General features: G+C 38.0%; 1 protein-coding gene across 33 annotated transcripts in view; it reads left to right on the forward strand.

Moving 5' to 3' along the window:
• The window catches only part of TRDN (triadin), a 407610-nt gene that overhangs the window by 141363 nt on the left and 242203 nt on the right, over positions 1-24044 (forward strand). The gene's annotated exons all lie outside the window — the stretch shown is intronic.

Here is a 24044-nt window from a genome sequence, read left to right on the forward strand (position 1 = left end):
ATTGGGTTAGAAACTGAAATAAGGAGAAAAATACTGGAAAATACAATTACTCATTTTGTAAAAATGAGTAGTGTTAACATATGTGATAGTATCATAATAAAATTAGATGGAAATATTGAGGAAGGTAGCCTAATATAGTGAAAAGAGAGCTTTGGACACAAGTAGAGATATCATTCTTGACTCCATTCCTTTTAACATTGGACCTTCAGCAAATCATTGAACTTCATCTTCAGGGATCATATATTTAAAACTGGGATTATGTAACAAACTTACAAAGTTGTTGATAGAACATCTAATAGATGCACAACAAAGGACTTGTTTCTATAATACATTTATTTCACCGCAGCCTGTCTGGCCAAGCATTCCACATAAAGGGAAGGTATCAACATTGACAAGTCTCTGTATACACCATTAACTCAATCTTTAAGTAGCAGACTGTTGCCCATTTTATTCAGCTGTGATAGTTTAAGATACTTATACTTTACTATACTTTGCTTTTTTAAGAGACCAAATCTTGAAGATATCAGTTAGCTATTTACTTACACACAAAATGAATCTACACTTTGGTGAGTGTGAGTTTTTAAATACCGTCATCTGAAGAAAATGTGTTCTTTATTCCATTTAAATTATTCGTAGGAGCTACTAATTGATTATAAAATACAATTTCTTTAAAAATCACAAGAAGCAGATAACTGTGGGGTATCCAGTCTGTGAGAGATGTTAACAGTTTTGTAATCACAATGCCATTTGTGTCTTTCTGAAAATTCATCAATGTGTTAAGATCAGAAGGAGCAGTAAAACCATCTCCTCATGAGTCAAGGAGAATTTTGTTGTTGTTGTGGAGGAAGGAAACTTTCCTTTACCTTCCTAGGCTCTTCTAGCTGCTGTAACAATTGAATTGACATGAGAGAGCTCAAAAGGAGAAAATCAAATTTAATTTCATAAACATAGGAAGTCTGTTTATGAATACAATGGAGTATATATTGCTATCTTGAACTAAGAAATGAAATCGGCACCCAAGGCTCTGAAGGACAGGAGAGTAATTCACAAGACAGTATAAAAAAGAGTAGATATTGGACAGTTCGATGTTTGCCCTGACATACAGATGGGGCCACCTAGATAAAATGTTGGTAATAACTTTTTCTTTTTCCTGTGAAAGCCTTCCAGTTTAATTCCTTGTAGGTAGTTACAGGAGGGGAAGTAGTTTCTCTTGAGGTTGCAGGATCTCTGTTGTCCTTGCTCACGATAACCCACAAGTCCAAGTGGCACATCTTGAAGAGGTCTGTTCTGAATCCCCAGGTCTCCCTTCTTTGGAACTTCCCCAGGAGGTTTCCCCGTTCAGAATCTGAGTTGGTAGATTGCTGTATCTCTCTGAACCAGTCTCTTAGTATTGAAAATAGGTCATCTCGGTTAAAGTTGTATCCCTTTCCATGAGGCACTGATACAGGTGGGCTCCCAAAGTTAGGCCTATGGTGCAAACAGTCAAATATTTAATAAGAGACATTTATATGGAAACAAAAGAAAAATAATGGTTAGTAACTGAAGTACACTGTAGACCCAGTTTCTGAACTCCAACTCCAGTTGAGAAAGTTTCTGGATGTCCAACTTGAAGCATTTTAAGAGGGAGCAGGGACAGGCAGTGACAATCTGATGGATTTTACAGGTTTTCAGTTTGAACGTATCTAGTGATCTTTCTGCTTGGCCCTAGCAACAGGCATGAAAATTATCTGTATATGAGCTATTATGATGATTTCTCTGAAGTTTTTTTTTTTTTTTTTAATTTTACTTTACAGTACTGTATTGGTTCTGCCATATACCAACATGAATCTGCCATGGGTATACACGTGTTACCAATCCTGAACCCCTCTCCCACCTCCCTCCCCGTACCATCCCTCTGGGTCATCCCCGTGCACCAGCCCCAAGCATCCTGTATCCTGCATCGAATCTAGACTGATGATTTGTTTCTTATATGATATTATACATGTTTCAATGCCATTCTCCCAAATCATCCTACCCTCTCCCTCTCCCACAGAGTCCAAAAGACTGTTCTATACATCTGTGTCTCTTTTGCTGTCTTACATACAGGGTTATCGTTACCATCTTTCTAAATTCCATATATATGTGTTAGTATACTGTATTGGTGTTTTTCTTTCTGGCTTGCTTCACTCTGTATAATTGGCTCCAGTCTCTGAAGTTTATATCAAGTTGTCCAACTTTAGTGTGTATGTCTTTGGAAAATCATTTTCCTTCTCAATGATTTCAAGTCAAAAGTGCAAGAAAAGTTGGAAAACTTAGTTTGGAGAATTGTTGCCAAATATTGGTGAAAACTGCAACAATTCAGGAGGAGTCAAGTTTATAGATAGAAAACAAAACCTCAAAAGACAATGGACAGTAGTAGAATCTAATACCCACAAAAGTATATTACTGAAACATAATTTTTCTCTGTAAAGTCATTCTCATATCTATCAAATATAGCCAAATTAAGACTAATCTCTTTGCAAAATAAGTCGTTTCAATAAATTTGGCCCAATTATGTATATAAGTACAGTAAGAACAGTGACTGATCATATAGACCAATCATCTTACATTGTTTTTGTTGTTGTTTTTCTGACATTTAGTATAATAGTATAACAAATGTATAATATAGTACTTAATGCTGATAACTCTAAAGACATGTCTGTATTAAATTACAAACTTAAACTTTTATCTACTAAAAATTATAGTAGCTCCTGTGAACCTGAAAACCATTTGAGTTAGTTTCTACTGTTGAAAACATACTTAATTTGTATAGTGCTTGTTTGTTTTAATTTTTATTTTTAATTAGAAAATAATTGCTTTACAGTGTTGTGCTGGTTTTTGCTATGCTTGTTTTTAATCCAGTTTAATTGAACTCTTTTATAATTAATTTTAGTAGTACCACTCAGAAGTAGAAAAATACCATGTCTGTAATGTACATATGTATAGATAGACATAAAAAAGAGACCTTATGATTTTCATTAAAAAAATTTTTTGAACAATAATTTGGGGCAAGGGTGCTTATATAGCAATTCATATTTTAAAAGCCCATTCTATTTTGTAAACAACTGAGTATTAAGATTTGGAGATGGTCTAGATACAAGTTCCTACGGAGATTACAAGACTTTTGCAGGGGAGGTTAGGAGATCTATGAAAAGAAATGGGTGGAATGTGAACTTCCTCTAGAACTGAATTTCCAATTTTGCAAAGATTTGTAAGATCAAACGCTGATCAACCATCGAATGACATCATCCTCAATTTGCTTCTTTATGTCAGGGAGACTTCTAACTCTGTTTTAAATAAAAATATTTATATGTTCTGCTCAGGCAGTTTTGTTGGCATGTCAAATTAATATTGCTTGAAGGGCAGATTTATGTGCTTTCTGTTTTATAAAACTAGTTAAAGGAAACATTCTCCAGTGAGATACAATGTCCATCCCCAAAATACAGTCAGGAAAAAGAGATACAATAATGGTTTATAAAGCCTGTTCAGATTTATCAGTTCTCTTATACATTTTTATCTTAATTCCATTAACTCTTATGTTACTAATTATAGCCTCCATTAGGATTTCATGAATAAATTTTAGTTTTACAGTATTGGGTAGGGGAAGTTGTCCCAGCCAGACATAATATCTATTCCCATAAAACATTCAGGTAATGTTGCCACTACTTCTTTACATAAAGCTTGTTTAAACATTCATATTTTAAAAATCTTATCAACTCTTACATTTCTGTATTCTTTCAATCTAATTATAGCCTGAATCAGAGGCTCTACCAGTGGATATTGGTATCAGTTCATGGCGTTCCCATATCAAGGGAAACTTCTATTTTCCTGCAAACTTCTATTTTCTATCCCCAGACCATTTGAGTCATTTTTCTGTAGAAGGCGTTGGGCCCCCAGTGAGGGGTTAAGCCAAGGAATCCTGGTTCCTATGTCAATCTTTAATTTGATTAGCTGGCTGGTTGCCTCTAGTGATTGTTGATCAGATTTCTCACAGTAATCTCTGCCTTTCAGCTTTTTAAATTTCTCCAAACTGGGATAAACAGATAAACCTGTCTGGATTTCTTTAACGTTGCTGGATGAAAGGGGGGACATTTAAGCCCACCCAGCCTTTGGTAGTTATGTGAAAATCTTTATGGTAAACATATCAATGTTTGTTTTATTCATCCTGATGCTGGATGGCTTTATTAAAGGTTCAGGATATTGTTTTACCTGTCCAAAAAGAATTTTGGACAAGGAATGCAAAGGAAAACACACAGAGAGAAAGGCATAAAGAGAAACAAGAAAACTGTTTATTAAGAAGCTAAAGTATGCACTCAGAAAAGGATGTGGGTGTGCTTGCAAGTGAGGAGTGCCCCTCAGGTTTTCTGGTTACCCTTTTTATTTCATCTTAACCTTTGAACAGTCATGAGTTTTTTCTCTTAGGTGCAGACTATTCATTGACGGGGCTTCCCTGGTGGCTCAGATGGTAAGGAATCCGCCTGCAATGTGGAAGACCTAGGTTCAATCCCCAAGTTGGGAAGATCCCCTGGAAGAGGGCATGGCAACCCACTCCAATATTCTTGTCTGGAGAATCCCCATGGATAGAGGAGCCTGGCAGGCTACAGTCCATGGAGTCACAAAGCATCGGACACAACTGAGCGATTAAGCACAGCACACATTCATTGATGAGAAAGTGAAAGCCAGGTGATTATCTTATTTACTTATATCAGCTTTGGTTCTTGTGCACTGGACTCCTGAAGCCACCACACACTCATGCTGGGAGCTATTTTCCCTTAAGTTTTCCCTTACCAGTTAGGTACTGTACCTGGAATGTTGTATAGTGGTCATATGAAGCCTGGACATTTTTATTGAGCATGCTTGGTCATGCTCTGTGGGTTTTATGATTAGGGTTCCTTATTTAGATATCACAAAGTTTAATCAAAGTCTAATTTATGTTTTGTTGCTGATGCCATTCCTCAGTGGCTTTGCCTTTTTGCCTAATGACTACACGAATGTTACTGGAAAGTTGGTTCTTGTTTGATTGCAGAAAGAATTCAGAGATGAGACAGGGAGGTCAAGAAAGCAAAGTGAGGATTTATCTAAGGGATATTATACTCAAAGAGAGAACTGACAGTATAAGTTGAGCAGCTGTGCTGTTCATGAGATGTGTGGTTTCCTGCCCTTTGGCCCATATACCCCATTCTGTTTGTATCTAGCTTTCTGCCTGCTCTAACATTCCACCTTCAAGGATTGTGGACCCTTAAAATCTTTTAATGAGCAAAGGGTCAATAGTCCATCTCCTGCAACTGCTTGAAGCTGAGTGTGGGCATTGTCTCTACCTTTGGGTGCAGATCTCCTTGGTATCTGTCAGAGATAGGGGTATTGGTGATGTTTACAGTACTGGAGGTGGAAAGTGGGGAACAGCAGGAGGCAGCAACCTTGTGCAGTGTATGTGGATAGTTCTCAGCTTCAGGTAGGATAGGTTGAAATTCCTGCCTCATCATTTGAAATTGGAATTTTCTGAAGCCATGGGGTTTCTGAAGCACCTCAGGTTTCAATACAGCAGCTATTAATAGGGAGAAATGGGACTATATTTGAGTATAGTTATTAGTTATATTAACTATTTTATTGTTGTTCAGTCACTAAGCCACATCCAACTCTTTGTGATCCCATGGACAACAGTATGCCAGACTCATCTGTCCTCTGCTATTTCTCAGAGTTTGCTCATATTCATGTCCATTGAGTTGATGATGTTATCTAACCATCTCATCTTCTGCCACCCTTTTGCCTTCAGTCTTTCCCAGCATCAGAGTCTTTTCCAGTGAGTCAACTCTTTGCATCATGTGGCCAAAGTATTGGAGCTTCAGCTTCAGCATCAGTCCTTCCAATGAATATTAAGTGTTGATTTCCTTTAGGATTAAATGGTTTGATCTCTTTGCTGTCCAAGGGACTCTCAAGAGTCTTCACCAGCACCACAATTTAAAAGCATTAATTCTTTGGTTCTCAACCTTCTTTATAATCCAACTCTCATATACATACATGACTACTGGAAAAACAGTGGCTTTGACTATACAGACCCTTGTCTGCAAAGTGACATCTCTGCTTTTTAATACAGTGTAGGTTTGTCATAGCTTTCCTTCCAAGGAGCAAGCATCTTTTAATTTCATGACTGCAGTCACTGTCCTCAGTGATCTTGGAGCCCAAGAAAATAAAATCTGTCACTGCTTCTACTTTTTCCCCTTCTTTTTGCCATGAAGTGATGGGACCAGATGTCATGATCTTAGGTTTTCTGAAAGTTGAGTTTTAAGCCAGCTTCTTCACTCTCCTCTTTCACCTTCATCAGGAGGCTCTTTCATTTCTCTTCATTTTTCTGCTGTTAGAGTGGTATCATCTGTATATCTGAGATGCTATTTCTCAAATATAACCTGTCATTTCTCCCAGCAATCTTGATTCCTTGTGATTCATCCAGTCTGGCATTTCACATGATGTATTCTGGATATAAATTAAATAAGCACACAGTCAATATACAGCCATGTCATACTCCTTTCCCAGTTGGGACCAGTCAGTTTTTCCATGTCCAGCTCTAACTGCTGTTTCTTTACCTGCATATGGATTTCTCAGGAAATAGGTAAACTGGTCTGGTATGTGCATCTCTTTAAGAATTTCCCACAGTTTGTTGCTGTCCCCGGAGTCAAAGGCTTTAGCATAGTCAATGAAGCAGAAGTAGATGTTTTTCTGTAATTCCCTTGCTTTCTCAAAACTGAAACTCACAACAGAAGCATAATAATAGTTAGAATAGTCTAGAATATTATCTATTCTCTATTCTGGCCTTGTCTTGTTATTATGCTTCTATTGTGAGTTTCAGTTTTCTTTATTTCAGTGACTAGATTCTTCCATCAGATAGTGATATTCCCCACATATTGGATATGAGCAGTCTGGTTGGTGTCTGTCACTTACCTGTGATTAAGGAAAATTAGGGTGGTAAATGAGAACCCAGCATACATTTCTGTTAATTCCATCAGATTCCTCAAGGAGGCAGGGACTCCTGAAAGACTTAGGTCCTCTGGGGAGGTGTGGTTGTGGGCACAGATCCAACAGTCAAATGACTCAGTACCTTTAGCAATGGCATTCATAGTGTCAGATAGTGAATGTTTGTAAGCTGAGCTATGATGACGTGCATAACAAGAAGGACCCTTCGGATGGATGTGGACTCTGGTAATTCCCTGAGGCCCACCTGCTACTTCCTGGAGGGGACAAAGAAGCCCTGACTGCATGGGACAGAAGGGTAAAAAGGTTTATTGGGTGGGAGAGGGGCTGAAGATAGCAAAAGAGTTGGGACTTGAGTCGTCAGTCTGGAGCTTGTGCTCCTCCAGGCGTGCCACTAAAGAAAGCATTTGTGAAGCCTGAATAGGTCCCAGCTGGCAAGGTTCCGTAACACAGGACTTGACTAGCTACAGGTTCTCTCTAAGGGCCATGAAAGCCTCAATGTAATGAACTTCTGTCTGGTTTCCCTGCCTTCTGCAAAAATATCTAACTGTAGGATACTGTTATAGTTGAGGCTTCCATTCTCTGGCCAGGTCTCATGGTTCTAAGTTTATATCGGGGCAAGGCTGTGTTACAAACGAAAATGAGTGTTTTTCATTTTAAAGAGTCTAGGGAAAACTTTTCCCAGTGACCCAGAATGCACATGAAAGGTGAGTCCTTGGGGATGGAGGAGGTGTTTCCCATAGTTTGTTCAAGGCGAGAGTGCTCCTGTAACAGAGGAGCACTAGCCTTAGCCTTAGGGGTCCCATGGGGGTTCCCTAACACAGGACTGGTTCCAGGCTTCCCTGTCCATCTAGTGAATCGACCCTAGCCAATATGGGGGTTAATCCATGGCAGTCCTGCTAGCCCCAGCGTCCTGGCGCCCGTGTTCTTCCTGGAATCTGTGCAACTATCCTGAAGGCTCCTCTACAGATTCTAAGTTCAATGACGAATCCTTCTGTTCCAGCGTATGTTCCCTTGGAATGGACACCCTCACTGTTCTAGGACCTATTTAGTTAGGGAGCCATCTTTTATCTAAAAGGGTGTTGAAAGTCTTAGTTGCTCAGTCCTGTCTGCCTCTTTGAGACCCAGTGGACTTTGACCCTCCAGGCTCCTCTCTCCATGGGATTTCCCAGGCAAGAATTCAGCAGTGGGTTGCCATTTCCTTCTCCAGGGGATCTTCCCACAAGTTTCTGAAAATAGGCACTGGCCATTAAGGGACGCGGTTTAAAGCTTTCTCTTTTCCCTTCTTTTTTGTGGGCAGTGCCACTGGACCCCCCCCCCCCGCCCCCACCAGGCACTGTATCTGTACTTACAAATGACAGAGGTCCCGAGGGCCCTGCCAGGACTCTCCCAGCCCATCGACCCTGAGGAGGCAAGCGCAGTGGGGGCATGGATTACCAGTGGGGCTTGTATCCCCTGGGCATGGCCTTCTCCGCTACCCACCCCTGCCCAAGCCACCTTACCCCAAAGGGCGGGCGGGAGAGGGGGTGTTGGTGGCAGGGAAGTTCAGGCAGTTAGGGGGGCGGGCGGACCACCACGAGGCGCGCTGTTGGCAGCAAATGATGGCTGCCTAGCTGCAGCCCCTCCATCATGGGCCCCACCGCGCAGTGCGGAGCTCTGCACCTTCCGGATACCTAGGCCGCCTGTGGCCCGAGGCAGCTCGTGAAGGGAAGGCGGCAGGGCCTCTCTGCGGATTCTCTTACAGCAGGTAAGGCCTCGCTTTAGGTTTCCACACAGTTGAACATAAGGGCAGTTAATCAGATGATGGATAAGGCAAACCCAGAGGGCAAGGCTCCTGTGGTTCCCGTCGCCAGATGCCAGTGAGACAGGCTGGAAACTTCCTGACCTGCCAGGTACAGTACAAAGTGCAAGATCTAGTGGTGAGGCTGCAAAATGCCTGGCAGGTTTCTTTTTCGCCATTCCCAGCTGAGTCAGGCGCAGAGGCAAGAACGGAGTGAGGTAGGGAGGCAGAGAGGATAGTCAGGCACGGGTGGAGCAATAATACCCCCTGTAAGGGCAGCCGCGGCCGAGAGGGCGGTTTTCTGGTTTTGTGTTTTGTTTTACCTGTGCCAGAAACTCCGTGGAAATTGCTTTGAGGTCGGTGGACAGACCTCTCTCTATTCACGAATGACACATCCTTGCGGGAGATTTCTCGTGGTGAGTGTCCTGTGGCTTTTATGGCTCAAAACTATACCACTCCTTGCTGCAGTAGGTCTGAAAATGCCACAGACAATAAGAAAAAAGAGAAAAATGGCGGAAATCAGGCGGCACCTCTGGAGCTCAAGGGAGGCGGAAGCTTAACCAAGTTCTCCTGTTCTCACCAAAGGTGTTTCCAGAGGGTAGGCTTTATCTCACACAGAGAGAATTCAGACATGACAGGGAAGTCAAAAAAGCAAAGTGAGGATGTCTTTGATAGAATGCTGTCAAAGGGAGAGCAGACAGTTATAAGGTGAGTAGCTGCCCTGAGCTTTGCCTAGCTGGTTATGTGGAGGGTAGAAATGAAGGGGCTGAATACTCACCGGGGAGTGAGGATTTTGTGGTCTTATTCCCAGGTTTTCATTCTAGCTCCACCTTCCTGAGGGAGGGAGGGATTTTTATCTTTATTTAGTCTTGGTCAGGAGTGTCTTGGCATCAGTGCATGATAGGAACTTATCTGAAAGGATAAATTTTGTAATGAGAGCATAATGAGCAAAAGGTTACATTGGGATGCTAGAGATTCCTGCCTTTCCCCACCTTTGTCTGCCTCCAGGTCACTTATCACCCCAAATGTGGTTTCCTGCCATTCTGGAGGCTCCTGCTTTTCTTTGTCTGCCCACGGACCCCAGGTGGTTACTGTTAAGATGTATGACTTCTTGCCATCTGGTGCTTGGTGCCCCGCTTTCTCTATTCTTATCCAGAAACTGCCTTCTCCAAAATGAGGAGGCTGTCCTTGGGTCCAGTCCTGTCTCTCCTGCCTCAATCCCTTTTTTAATAACCATCTAAAGATTCCACTCTGCAGGGATGAGTCCCGAGACTCTTTCTTTCTGAGTTCTCTTTGTTCCATCTCTTTCAATACTTGCTTTATTTACCTTACTTCTTAATAACCCTTTAAAAAATTTCACCTTGTTGGGAAGAGTCCCTTGACTCTCCCCGCAAGCCTCTTTTCATTATCTTGTTAATTAACCTAATGTTTTTATTAGCATCTGTGAGACCCATAAGGGAAATCTGAGACTGCTTCTTTAAACTTTTTTTTTATAATTAGGGGAGTTCTTAAGGCTAGCCATTATATTGCTTTGTATCCACTTTTTAATTTGGTCTTTCCATAGGTACCAATAAAACATGTTTGACAGCTCTCTAAAAACTTTAACAATTTAGAAGTTTTTCCAATTCAGAGGATCCATAATTGGGAAATAGGATCTTAATAGTGACTCAAACCAATTAGACTTTCTATGGCTTAACCATAGGTGCAAGAGGTATCCCCAAAGTAGAATGAAAAGAGATGCAGCCCTCGAAAGACCCAAAAAAGTTCACTCCCCAAAATAGTCTAAGAAAGTAGAGACCTTTGCTGCACAAGCAGCAAGGATGATGTAGTGCCTGCACTAACAGAGCTACAAAGGTGCTATGAAAAAGCTTTTCACAAGGTGTTATGAAAAAGGCTTCTTATAGACTTGGACCCTTCTGATAAACTCCCCTGACATTGGGCATGCCTGGACAAAGAGATGCTAGTCAAAGCCACAGTTGATATCTGCACTTAGGACCAACTGGTTACAGCTGCTGTAAATCCCAGTCTGTTTGACTGACTTAGCAAGTGCAGATAGTTACATCAGCCTTCTAGATGGCAAATACCGAAGAGACTATTCTCACAGGTCATAAAGCCAAACAAATTCTCAGGACAGAATAGGACAAAAGAGACAGATAACAACAACAACAACAACAAAAACAGCGACCATCTCTGGAGAAAAAATGGATTGATGGAACCAAGAGTACTCTGCCAGATTTTCCAGTCACTGAGTCTAATGAACTGGCTCTACAAATAATTTCTCCAGCTAATTAAATTTTTTATTAAGGAAAAAAGACCGAAAAACACTTACCAATTATCTGGTGTCCTGGGATCCCTCAGCTGCAGCAGCCTTGGAGGGAGCAGAGTCCATGGAGGAAAGTTTATCTCACTAACTAAGCCAGCTGTTTGGGAGGAAGACAACTTTCCTCTACTCTTCCAGGTTGTAAAAATTATATTGACATGAGACAGATTAACAGGGAAAAATCAAATTTAATTTCATATTTACAGGAATCGCCCCCAGGTATACACACACACACACACACACACCTCTACAGACAGGAATTACCCCCAGCTACACAGATACATACATATATACATACATATTAATACAGGAGTCACCCCCAGCTACACACACGGCTCAGAGAGCTCACATACTAAAGAGGTTCACAGACAGAAGGGTAAAATGAGTATATATATATTGCCACCCTGAGCTGTGGAATAGGGCAGAGGTCTGGGGCTCTCAAGTACAAGAGGATAATTCACAGGACAATACAAAAAAAAGAAATCAGGTTTTAGGTAATTAGGTGATTATCCTGCCATACAGATGAGGACACTTAGATAAAAATTATCTCCTGTAATAACACTTTTTCTGGGGAAAATCCCCAATTTAAATACTTGTATTTCTTTAAGGGGGCCGGGGGGCGTGCTAATTTCTCTTGAGCCTGTAGGATCTTGATTGCCTTTAGCTCAAAATAATCCCCATGCCAAAGTGGCATACCTTGAGAGATCTGTTCTGAGTCCCCATACTATTAGCCATACAGAAGAGCCCTTCTAAAGTCATAAGTAAAAAATTCTCTAAATAGCCATGAGTTCAAATCTCTAGCACTGTGTAATAATCAAACTCTTTAAAAAAAATTCCCAAGTGCCATAGAATTAGATTTCTTAATACCATTCATTGACTTTCTAGTTGCCTTCATAATTTATTTCATCTGCCTGCATTCATGAGTTTGAAAGTTCATTGCTGTAATTTATAAGAAATTAAAGCATATGTAAAGCACTATTTCTTGTCTGGAAATGGAAGAAGTTGGAGAATGGAAACATGTATGGTCTGCTCATTGTTTCATATAAAAGATTATATAAATAAGCTTCATAAGTATACAGAAGTTAAATTAATAATACTATCATTTTGGTGAGATAGTACATAAGATGAAGTGAGAAATCGCTAAATATGGCTCACATTTTCAGAAATAAGGAATGAAAAACAAGATTTAATATGGTCATATTAATTTAGAGAAAATGCAAGTGATAAGACTTTGACTGACTGACAATTACAGAATAAAACAATTCCTGCCAAGTTTATTGCTCTGCATGTATCCAATATTTATAAAACATTTGTGCTTCCATCTGTTTCTGTTTAGGATTAGTGGAACACCTGTTATTGTTTAGTTAGAGTTTGTTATTAATTATTAGTAATGAGTTTTTAAAACTAAACTCGATTTTTCCCTGTGGGAGAAAGTGTTTTTTTTTTTGTTGTTGTTGTACAATATTGTCCCACCCTCCAAAGTAGCCCAAATTACAGCTCAAATTTGAAAAACCTTGTAAATGTGCTAATGCCTTGATGGAAGTCTCACGTTTTGCTTTTTTATCCCATCAAATAAAATGCGTCTAACTAATAAAGTCTTAAATTTTTTTAGCTATCTAAAGATGAACAGAATTGCTTTTTCTCTGCAGTGAATATGCACTATCCTATAGTCAGAAACAATGCCCACCTCAATTACAGGGACCATGTTAATTGGTTCTGTAATCTTAACTGTAAAGATCAGATAGTTTTGTTGTTTTAGCTAAAATTCTTCTATGCTAACTCACTCTATGAAGTTAGTTGCTCAGTCACATCCGACTCTTTGCAACCCCGTAGATTATACTGTCCATGGAATTCTCCAGGCAAGAATATTGGCATGGGTTGCCATTTTCTACTACAGGGGATCTTCCTGACCCAGGGATGAAACTCTGGTCTCCCACATCGCAGGCAGGTTCTTTACCATGTGCACCACCTAGGAAGCAAAAAGTTGAAAAATTAAGAAAATTCTATTTACACCTAGAAAGTTAGTATTTGCTATTAAGGCTGAAACTAAGCAACTTCAGAAGACAAATGTCTACAATGTATAATTTTAGGATATTCTAGACATTGAAGAGCTTCTTTCTTCAAGAAATACTTTTGCTATTTCCCTGTTGTTGGATATCTTGGTTATTTCCAGTTTGGAGTTACTGATGAATAAAACTGCTATCAAATATAAATAAATACTTTTGCTGCTGCCTTTCACTGATATAACAACCCCACCATGATATCTCCTAAATGTGTAGATGTTCAATGTAACAAGATGCATTTTGAACAGCCCCTAACCTTCTTTAGGGAGGAAGGAGGGGAAGAGGAAGAGAGAAAGAGAGAGACCCCATCCTTCCATGGGGACTGTCCTGAAGCCAATGACCTCTACTTTTCCTGTAGGGCTAGAGAGTCTAGCTGTCATTTTCTTTTTTCAATTTATTTTGTATTTTAAAATTTTTATTCAGCTATAATTAATGTAGAGTATTATTATATTAGTTTCAGATTTACAGCATAGTGATTTGGTATTTTTATGAAATATTATTATGAAATAACCGCAATAAATCCAGTTACCATCCATCACCATACAAAGTTTTTGCAAAACTATTGACTATATTTCCTATGTGTACATTACATCCCCATGATTTATTTATTTTATGGCTGTGAGTTTCTACCTCTTAATCCCCTTCATCTATTTTGTGCATTGCCTGATCCGCTCCTCTCTGGCACCCACCAGTTTGTTCTCGGTGTCTAAGCATTTGTTTCTCTTTTATTTTGTTTGTTCGTTTGTTTTATTTTTTATATTCTACATATATGTGAGATCGTGTGGTATTTGTTTTTTTCTTTCTGATTTATTTCGCTTAAGTATAATAACTTCCAGGACCATCCATCTTGCCTCAAATGGAAAGATTTCGTACTTTCTTATGGCTGGACAATATTCCACTGAAATATATATGTGTGTATATATATATCTACCACATCTTCTTTATCTACTGATGGATACTTAAGTTGCTTTCATGTCTTGGCTATTGTAAATAGTGCTGCAGTGAACATAGGAGTACGTATATGTTTACAAATTAATAATCTTATAAAAGAACTCTTAAAACTGGTCAAGGCAGACACTGGTTGCCAGACTGAGACTCAATTTACAGTGTCTTTTGTCTTTTTGCTTTTATTGTTTTTAGAAATCCATAGTACAGATGTTCAAGGTAGAAGCCTTTAGATTTATTAACCTTTATCAACTTTCCAGTAACTCCAATTTCCTTTTCCATATTTTGTGGCTAAGCATATTTTTCTTAAGTGACAGCCTACCGGTAGTTTCATTATTTAGGCAGACTCTTTAAAAGAAGTATCATGGTCTTGCTAGGCATTTTCATTCTCCCTCTTAATCAACTTCCACTTGGGCCGAATAAATTGCATGCATTGCTGGACAGAGTCAACCAAGTTAAACAAGAGACACATTTCTATGGGTAAGAAATCACGTGGCTTAGAGAGTCTTTTATACTCAGTATAGATAAAGAAATCAACTTAAATATCCTGTACAAGGACCAGGGTTAATGTGCTTTCACTTAGTAATTTTAACACTTTTTTCCAACTTTTCATCTCTGTAGCCATTATGATTAAAGTTCAATACCAGTTAAAGTTTATCCCTTAGAAGTTATCCCACCATTGAAATTCCAGCTGCTGTCTGACTTTTGCTTGAGTCAAGAATTTATGTCAAGGTAATTTATTCTACTTTCAGTGCCATTTATTCTCTTAAAATTGAAGGTATTCACCTACCAAAATCTTTTCTGACTATAATAAGGTATTCCAATTCTGTGGGTTTTAAGACCATAGCTAGAAAGGGCCTCAAGGAATAAGTTAGTATGCTCATTTTATTAAGATCCTTTTCTTGAACTTCAGTGGTGCTTAACTGCATTTTTGGTTTGATCCTGCTGTGAAGAGGTCAAATGTAATTGTATTATAGTCACTGTTATTTAATGGTTTAATCTAATGTATTTCAGAGCTCAATTGGAGAAGACGAGGTAAAATTTAGCCTGGCTGTACTCTTCTCTAAAAAAATCCTGCTCCTAAAAAATATACTCACTTTAGTTCCAAACATCTAATTATTTTTACAAAGCAAAAGCTTTGGGAGTTTTGATGTTTATTCAAAAAGCAATTGTTGAATCCCCTCTCTAAGCTGATAATCCAGAAAAGAGATAAGACACAGTACAAATAATTTTATAACTGAGGATAACTAGATAGACATGCAATAGATGTTCAGAAAATGTACATGTAAATCTCAGGATATTAGGAATAAATAGTTATCTTCACTTATCATCTGGACCTCTTAATATTTTTAATAGTTTAAATCATTTAAAAATTGTTTGCAGAAGTAAGATTAAAGGAATGGTGAAAATTGTGATTAAAAACTTAAACATATCAAAGTTAAATGTTTATTTCATCAATTCCCTGGTTTTGAAGGTGTACACACACCAAATGGGAAACGTCTTTCAAAAGGAACTGAACTGCTCATCAACTATCATGCAACTTACAATGCATCCACCTTGTAGATACCAGTTCCACATTTCAAACATCTTTAATAGATTCTGGGATATTATTACTTCAAATTCCTTCAGAATGTCCATCATCAGAATGCAGCAAATGAATTTTTGAAATTTTTGATGGCTCATAATTTTGTTGAAAAGATGTCAGCTTTATTCCATAATTGAAAAACATTTTTATTTTTAGATTTATAAGCATTAATTAGAATGATAAATCCAATAATCTTTAAATTTATACATTATTAATCCTTCTGAATTCCTTGGCATTTGTATGGTTTAAAAAAGCATAAATTTTGGCACACAGATTTTATGAAAACACAAAAGAGTACTATAGCATAACGTTTCAATGAAATGAGATATTTTATACTCTAGTCACAAACTATTGCATGATAAAGTCCAAGCTGAAGAACTAATTGGATGAGGATACCACATTCCATTTTTGAATGTGTTGTTTGCTCACTGATTCTTGAATTTGAGAAAATTCATTTTCTTGTGAAGATAAATAGTCTTAAATTTCACTTGAATGGTCAATTTCAATTTCATCCTAATCATTAAGGTTTAGTGTACTATAAACTGTCTTTTTGCATTCATCTTCTGATTCACCCAATAATTTAAATATCTTCCTTTGTCAGTATTCTTCTCTTTGCAATAATGGGTGGGAAATAAAAACTCTAAATTCCAAACTGTATTAAATGAAGCTAAAAATTATAGACCATAACAGTTTCTCCAGACTTTTGTAACTTCCTGAATGATGATACAAAACTTTAGTCAAGACAATGAAAAAAACCGAATGATGAAATAATGATTTATTTTACAATTTCATCATCCTTCTAAGCAATCCCATCATTATTCTATCTTCTTAATTTTTTTTTCTCTTTACAAAAATTGTTGGGAATAATTGATGAAATAATTCCTAAGTTTACGAAATAGAAATTGTTCAAGATATAAGAAAAATAACATCAGGAATATCCCATAATGTGTCCTGAATTTTTAAAACTGACCAGTAGTGTCACATGATAATTACAAGATAGAATAAGTTTTATTGTTTAAACATAATTCATTTTTCTTAGTTCTTTGGAAGATCTATAAAAATAAGCCATGGAATACTAGTCTTTGTGAATAGTGAGAATAGCTCCAAAAAAGAAACAAGAAAACCAAGATTGGCTTCAGTGGACCCAGATAATACACTGGGAACCAATGGAGGGAATAGAAAGGTGAGGGCCATATTTCTATTAAAATAGGGTTTAAATACGTTGCTTGTGGGGTTTGTTTATTTGTTTTAGCTTTTCGTCTTGAGAATTTTTTTATAAAATTCATTTCTTAAGATTCTTAAACTGATAAAGTAATATGTACACATGTCCTTTCCCAAGCTATTTTGCTTTCCTTTTACTATGGAAGTTTACTGCAAAAGGATAGTGCTTCTAGTATGAACGTTCAGAGAAAATCTGGTGGAAGAGGTAAAAATTGAAATGCACTTTGAAAAATGGGTAGGATATGCCTATGTCAGCTTAAGGCTAAAAACATTTAAGGCTGAAGGGATAATAATTAAAGCACAGAATCACAATATCTTGAAATGTTCTTTTGTGACTGTCAATTACTGAGTATTTAATTTTGCCAGGTTCTTAAAATGGTCTTCCCTGATAGCTCAGCAGTAAAGAATCTGCCTGTAATGCAGAGACGCAGGAAATGCCTGGGTCAGGAAGATCCCTTGGAGAAAGAAATGGAAACCCACCCCAGTATTCTTGTCTTGAAAAATCCCATGGACAGAGGAGCCTGGCAGAGTTATAGTCCAAAGTGTCACAAAGAATCAGACTTGACTGAGCAACTCAGCGCACAGGCTCTTAAAATAATCTTCTTTAATCCTTATAGAACTTTGAGTGTAGTGTTTTATTATTCCTGTTTTATATAAATGGATGAGAGAACTGAGGCACAGAGAGTTCAGGTGTTTTGTCCAGGTCACACACTTCGTGGACAGAGAATTTAAACTCAGGTCTGCCTAATCTTCAAGCCCTCAGGAGAAAGACCAAATCTCTCAGCGTCCCAGACATAGACAAGAAACTGCCGGTGGTTCACTTTGATTGTCATGAAAGGACCTAGAAAGAGAAACAAAATTGGAAACATTATGCAAGATGGTTCAGACAGAATAAAATTGGAAGGACAAGTATGTCCAAAGAGAGGAAGTAAAGCTTGACCTCAGGTGGTATGACGATAACTAAGTTGATTTTAGAAATATCACAAAGGTAAACTCATAGGATTTATCAATACTGATACCATAAGAGAGGAAAGTGAAAGCTTATTCAGAGATTGTTGGCCCTGAAAACCCCAAAATATGCCCTAAATAGGAAGTAAAGGAAGAGAGTGCCCACCGGAGTGGGCAGAGCTGGAGAAGACTTTGAATTATTCTTAAAGCCACAAATAGTAGTCAGTTGCCAAAGGGGAGTATGTGAAAATTCCAATCCAAATGTCATTTTATCCATATGCTAAATACTAAAGTTCATTCTGGGTACCTTCACACACTCATTTAACTCTCACAGCAAACTCTGAACGAGGAGGCTGTTAGAGGATCAGTTGTGCACTTCCAGAGAGAGGTCGGTTGTGGAGACAGAGTTGCCAAGACAGTGAGTGAAATAAGTCAGAATATAAACACTGAGTATCTTCTGCATGCTCAGCAGTCCCAAAGTAAGCACAATAAAGGACATAAGAATACTTAAAGATGATCTCTCTTTTAACAAGTATGGCATATGACTGTTGGAAAGAGTGAGTAAGAACTAATAAAGAAAAAGTTTAAACGAGAAATTTCATAATACAGACACTAAATATTACAATTTTCAGAGGAGGTAATATGCATCTAAACCTTGAGAGATGGATAAATCTGACTCACTGTTGAAGAATAATAGGGCTTGCTTTGTGTATGAAGGAAAGAGAAAGTGAATGAGGACAGAGCAGTGTGTGTGACCTCGATGTGTTTGTGTGGCGATGATGATACCAGACTGGAAAGAGGATAAATTAAGATTAGAAAATATTAGGGCGTAAGAAGTGATGTTTGTGGTGATAGATTACAGACACTTGGTCAATCAGGCACAGCTGATTTTTGTCACGGGGGAGAACCTTTAAAAGATTTAAAGCAGGACAGTGACGCGAAACCAGTATTTCAGAGATGTGATCAGGCAGTCCTCAGCTTAAGGTATTAGAAACAGAAGAAAGTGCGTGGAATATTGCTAAAGCTGTTGAGTTTAAAATATAATTTGGAAGGAGAGTCACAATTCACAAGCCATTTCCCACAGGTGATGGCAACTGTGTATAAGTGACTTAAGAAATTAATATTGCAACTCAAAATGCTATAAACTATCTGACAATTTAAGTTCACACAAGAGGTAGAAACTTAAACGAGGTATCGATATAAATAAGAAAAGTGAGATATGTGTGACGGTTGACCAAAACAAATAGTAAAGTGCTGGAACCAGACCTGTTCATAACCTGAAAGAGAGCAATGGCTTCCTTTTTTTTTTTTTTTTTTGGCTGATTTCTGTTGTTTTGCATCATTTTATTTTTATTCTTCAGCAGTAGCCATGTAGTGCATGGACATGACAGGGAGTGTGGACATGTGGTTAAGCACACAGACTCCAGATCCAGTCTACTTCGTTTCAAATCAAGGCTCTGCCACTTGCTTGAAATGATAACTTTAGTCAAGTTACTCAATCTCTTTAAGTCTCTGTTTCCTCCTCTGTCAAATGAGGCTAATAATGGAATTGTTGCAGAACACATGAGCAGATGGTCAAAGCGCACTAAGAATCTAGTGCTTTCCAACTGTTGGCTCTTCTTTACTAACTGAACACATATCCAAGGTTGTTTGATAGGGAGGGGGAAATATTTTTTAGAACCACATCAACAGATAGCATACTAGACCAGTTTTGCCTGTTCTAGTCATCCTATGTCTTCTATCCTTGGTTCTGCTAACTATATAATATGGGTGTAATAATATGTAATTATAGTGTTCAATTGAGGTCCATATAAAAATCCTGCATTATGTGCATTAATGAGTTTGGTTTAAATGTCTTCTAGATGAGTTCTATGAATATCCATCTATCCAGATTCTATGGATAGAGCAGTAAACAAAAATATGCATGATGCCTATTTCTCCTTTGAAATAGGAAAATTGATATTATTTTACTGGGTTAAGGTACAGAATAGTTTATGCATAGATGCATATGCTTAGAACACTACCTAACCATAATATGTACTATTTTAATGTATAATGGTAGCAGTGGCCCCCAAATATAGCAAAATTATGATTTTCTGCTCACCACTTCTTATTATCTTCCTAATTTAATTATCACATATTATTATCATTCACTTTCTAGCAGGTCTTCCTTTACTGCCTTATATACGCCTTCAATAAAAATTTACCTTTAAATCCCTGTTGCCTCATACCTTGCCAGACACATGCTATGTTTACTGAATTGAATTCATGATGTATAATATTTATCTTGCTGAAAAAAATTACTGATGATCATCCCAGAGCAGCCCTTTTAATTCATTCCTGGAAATAATCCTGTTATTTAGAAAGATGACAGGTTTCTAAGCATTGCAAATAGGCCTTATGTAAAGATTCTTAAAGGAATTATTGATAGTACCTCTAGAGACAGAGGCTCAGAATTAACAAAGCTGGGTTTGCTGTGTGTGTCAGTAAACTGCAGACAACATATAGAATTAGACAGAAGTGAGGAAAAAAAAGAGAGAGCCTACACCTCATCACTGGTGAGCATAGTTCCCAGATTTGGCCCCATGAGAGTTGTTTTGTGATTACTTGAAGTATGGGAAATCAGTTTAAAATAAATGTATCCAATTTTCACAGTTGTCTCAATCAACCCATTAAACATTGTAGTCCTTATAACTAACTAGAATGTGCAGAAATAAATCCAGGCGCTTCTGAGTAGCCACAATTCCTCGGGCACTGGTACTGCTCTCAGTCAGTGTCATTGTGATTAAGGGTGTTAGGTTTGGGAGGAAGGCAGGTAAGTAAGTGTTCTCCCCACAATATAATGTTCATATTACTTTCTCTTTGCACTGAAGCCCTAACATTTCATTTTTTCATGTTCTCAGAATTTTGTCTCCTCCCCTTTTGAAAGAAGTGTCAGATTCTAGAGGAATGTCTTTGCTGTGCAGGAACTTTTATTATAGTGTCAGTTTTGGTCTTACCTTGTCACTATTAATGGCATGGACCTGCTGTCAAGTAAGAATAAATTCCTGCTCAGGTAGCCTACTGGGACTATTCAAAGCATGTTCTAAAATAGTCTGAAAAGGAACAAATAATACAGAGTAATTTGAATTGCTGCATGAGAAGCAAGGAAAATTAGAGCTTAATCAAAGAATTATCAAACTAATTAGGTGTTATTTATTAATGTGTCATGTCTTGTAATAATCTTATCTGTCATTTATATGCAAGAGCATAGATTAAAAAAGCATTCTAGTGATTATGTGAATATATTCTCCTAGTGTTTTTCCAAGGTTCATTTGGGTGGCCCAGTAGATAAAGAACAGGGAATCTAGGATTTTCTAACCATTCAAATAAATGCATAATTCTTAACCCTTTTCTTAAGCAGGTCTTATTTTATTTTATTATTTTAAAAGAAGCCTTTATTTTATTCATAGACAGAAATAAATATATCCCATACCTATTTTGATATAAGTAATTATAAACTAAGTAGTTTGATATAGCTACTTTCAGAGAGACCTAATTTGGCAACCAAATATTCCTTGTCCATAGCTTTATTCTTGCATAGAATGTTTGGGCAAGATGAAGACAATAATGAATTTTTCAGTACCAACTTTACAGGTTGTAGATTGTTGAACCAGTTGCTCTGGGTTTTTTGATCAATTCTGTGACACACAGTACATGCATGACTGCTGGTCTAGCCCAGTGTATTTTATATTTTGGTTCTCTAAAATATTCTGTGTTGAGGCAATGATACTGCTATTCCCACAGAGTAGTAATAATTATTCCACATTTGAAGATAATACATTTTGTCTATCTCCTTCTCAATATCTAAGTTGACATGTTGAAGTCATCCTGTCATCTCCCAGCAGTTACTGGACCCCTGTATGTGCTTAATCACTCAGTTGTGTCCAACTCTTTGCAACCCCATGGACTATAGCCCATTAGGCTCCTCTGTCCATGGGGATTCTCCAGTCTAGAATACTGGAGTGGGTTGCCATTCCCTTTTCCAAGGGATCTTCCCAACCCAGTGATCGAACCCAGATCTCCTGCATTGCAGGAGGATTCTTTACCATCTGAGGCACCAGGGAAGGCCAAGAATACTGGAGTGGGTAGCCTATCCCTTCTCCAGGGGATTTTCCCAACTCAGGAATTGAACTGGCGTCTTCTGCTTTGCAGGCAGATTCTTTACTAGCTGAGCTACTAGGGAAGCCTAGTACAGACCCCTAGTATGCATTCAATGCTAGTGGTGGTAACACGATTTTCAAAGCAAAGGAAGCTACAATCTTGTCAGAAATTATTACAAATCAAACAATGAACAGTATTAAGAAAGCTTGGGGAGAAAATGGAAGAAAGTACTACTAACAACTAAACCGTATTGGGCTTCCCTGGTGGCTCAGAGGTTAAAGCGTCTACCTCCAATGCGGGAAACCCAGTTTCGATCCCTGGGTCAGGAAGATCCCCTGGAGAAGGAAATGGCAACCCACTCCAGTATTCTTGCCTGGAGAATCCCATGGACAGAGGAGCTTGGTAGGCTACAGTCCACGGGGTCACAAAGAGTCAGACATGACTGAGTGACTTCACTTTCTTTCTTTCTACTACTAACAACTAAACCGTATGATCACTAGAGTAGAATCTAGAGAAGAAAGAGCCACAGAACCTCGGACAGGCTTGATAAAGGTGAAGTCCTAGTGTTTTGCCAATGTTTAACTTCAGCTTTATTCTGATTGTTATTATTAATTGCTTACAATGAGTTTAGTATTTATCCTTATATCCAACTATTTGCAACCCTTTGGACTATAGTCCACCAGGCTCTTCTGTCCATGGGATTCTCCAGGCAAGAATACTGGGTTGGGTTCCATTTCCTCCTCCAGGGGATCTTCCCAACCCAATGATCCAAGTCAGGTCTCCTGCATTGCAGGCAGATTCTTCACTGAGCCACTGGGGAAGCCTGATTCTTATTCAGGTGGTCAATTTTTTTCAGTCTAAGGTGGGGAAATGTAGTGGTATAATTAGATGAACTTTTTTATTTACAATACCAAATGAGAAGTCAATGCAGGAGAGAAACTGAACAAATATAGTTACTATCTATACAAGTGTGTCCTTCCAAATTAGACCCCGTATTGTAAAAGACCCTGATGCTGGGAAAGATTTGAGGGCAAGAGTTCTCCTTGAGACAGAAGATGAAATGATTAAATAACATCGCTGACTCAATGGACATGAGTTTGAGCAAACACTGGGAGATAGTGAAGGACAGGGAAGCCTGGGTGCTGCAGTCTATGGGATTACAAAGATTCAGATGTAACTTAGTGACTGAACGACAACAATACTTTAGCATCTGTCCTTTGTCATTCACACTTAATTATTTATGTTGCCTTTCCTAAATCCCCATTACTCTATTTTATTCAATATTATGGCTTTGTGGTTGATATGGTGCCCTCCTGAAGAAAAAAACTGTCATGTATAAATCACCACTTTTGCAGCTACTCACACTGTTTATGTAACAGGCACATGTTTAGTAGACAGGGTTTCTAATAATTGAAATCTCTGATACAAATTGAGGAAAATAGACATAGAAAAAGCACCAACATTGTCATATTGAAACATCCAGTGAGAAACAAACTGATGATTTAATCTTCTCTTGGATGGAGGTTACCTAAGACGTAAACCTTTTCCATTTTCTGTTATTCATGACAATGATTACATTAATAATGATTTTTACCCCAGAGGGATATTTTTTGTGTAAATTATAAATAGCCTCCTGGCAGACACTGGAAAAGCAGTGTGCATTGTTTTAAATGACACAATATCAATTATACACAATTTAAAACAGGAAGAAAAGTTGGATGATTTCCAAATGTGTCATTCAAGTGAGAATGTGTTTGTGAATTTAATTGTGCTTTAATCCTATTACATAATAATTATTAACATGTTCCCATTTTATCCTTTATCTATTAAGCACAAGCACTTAAATATTTAAATTTGTATTATGTGCTTGTAGTTGAAAAGATAAGGAGTTTTATAATCTTTATTAAAGCAACCAGTAGAAAACTCTTTACTAAAACAAAATGCTAACCCCTTCTTTTCGCTTCCTAAGGTAAATTCCAAAACCAGGATATTCCTTATTAATAGGTTCTATGGTTCTTCTTTAGGCTTTTCATATTTCTTTGAAATGCTTTTAAA

The sequence above is a fragment of the Capra hircus genome, chromosome 9 (assembly GCF_001704415.2).
Source record: "Capra hircus breed San Clemente chromosome 9, ASM170441v1, whole genome shotgun sequence".
Taxonomy (NCBI): Eukaryota; Metazoa; Chordata; class Mammalia; order Artiodactyla; family Bovidae; genus Capra; species Capra hircus.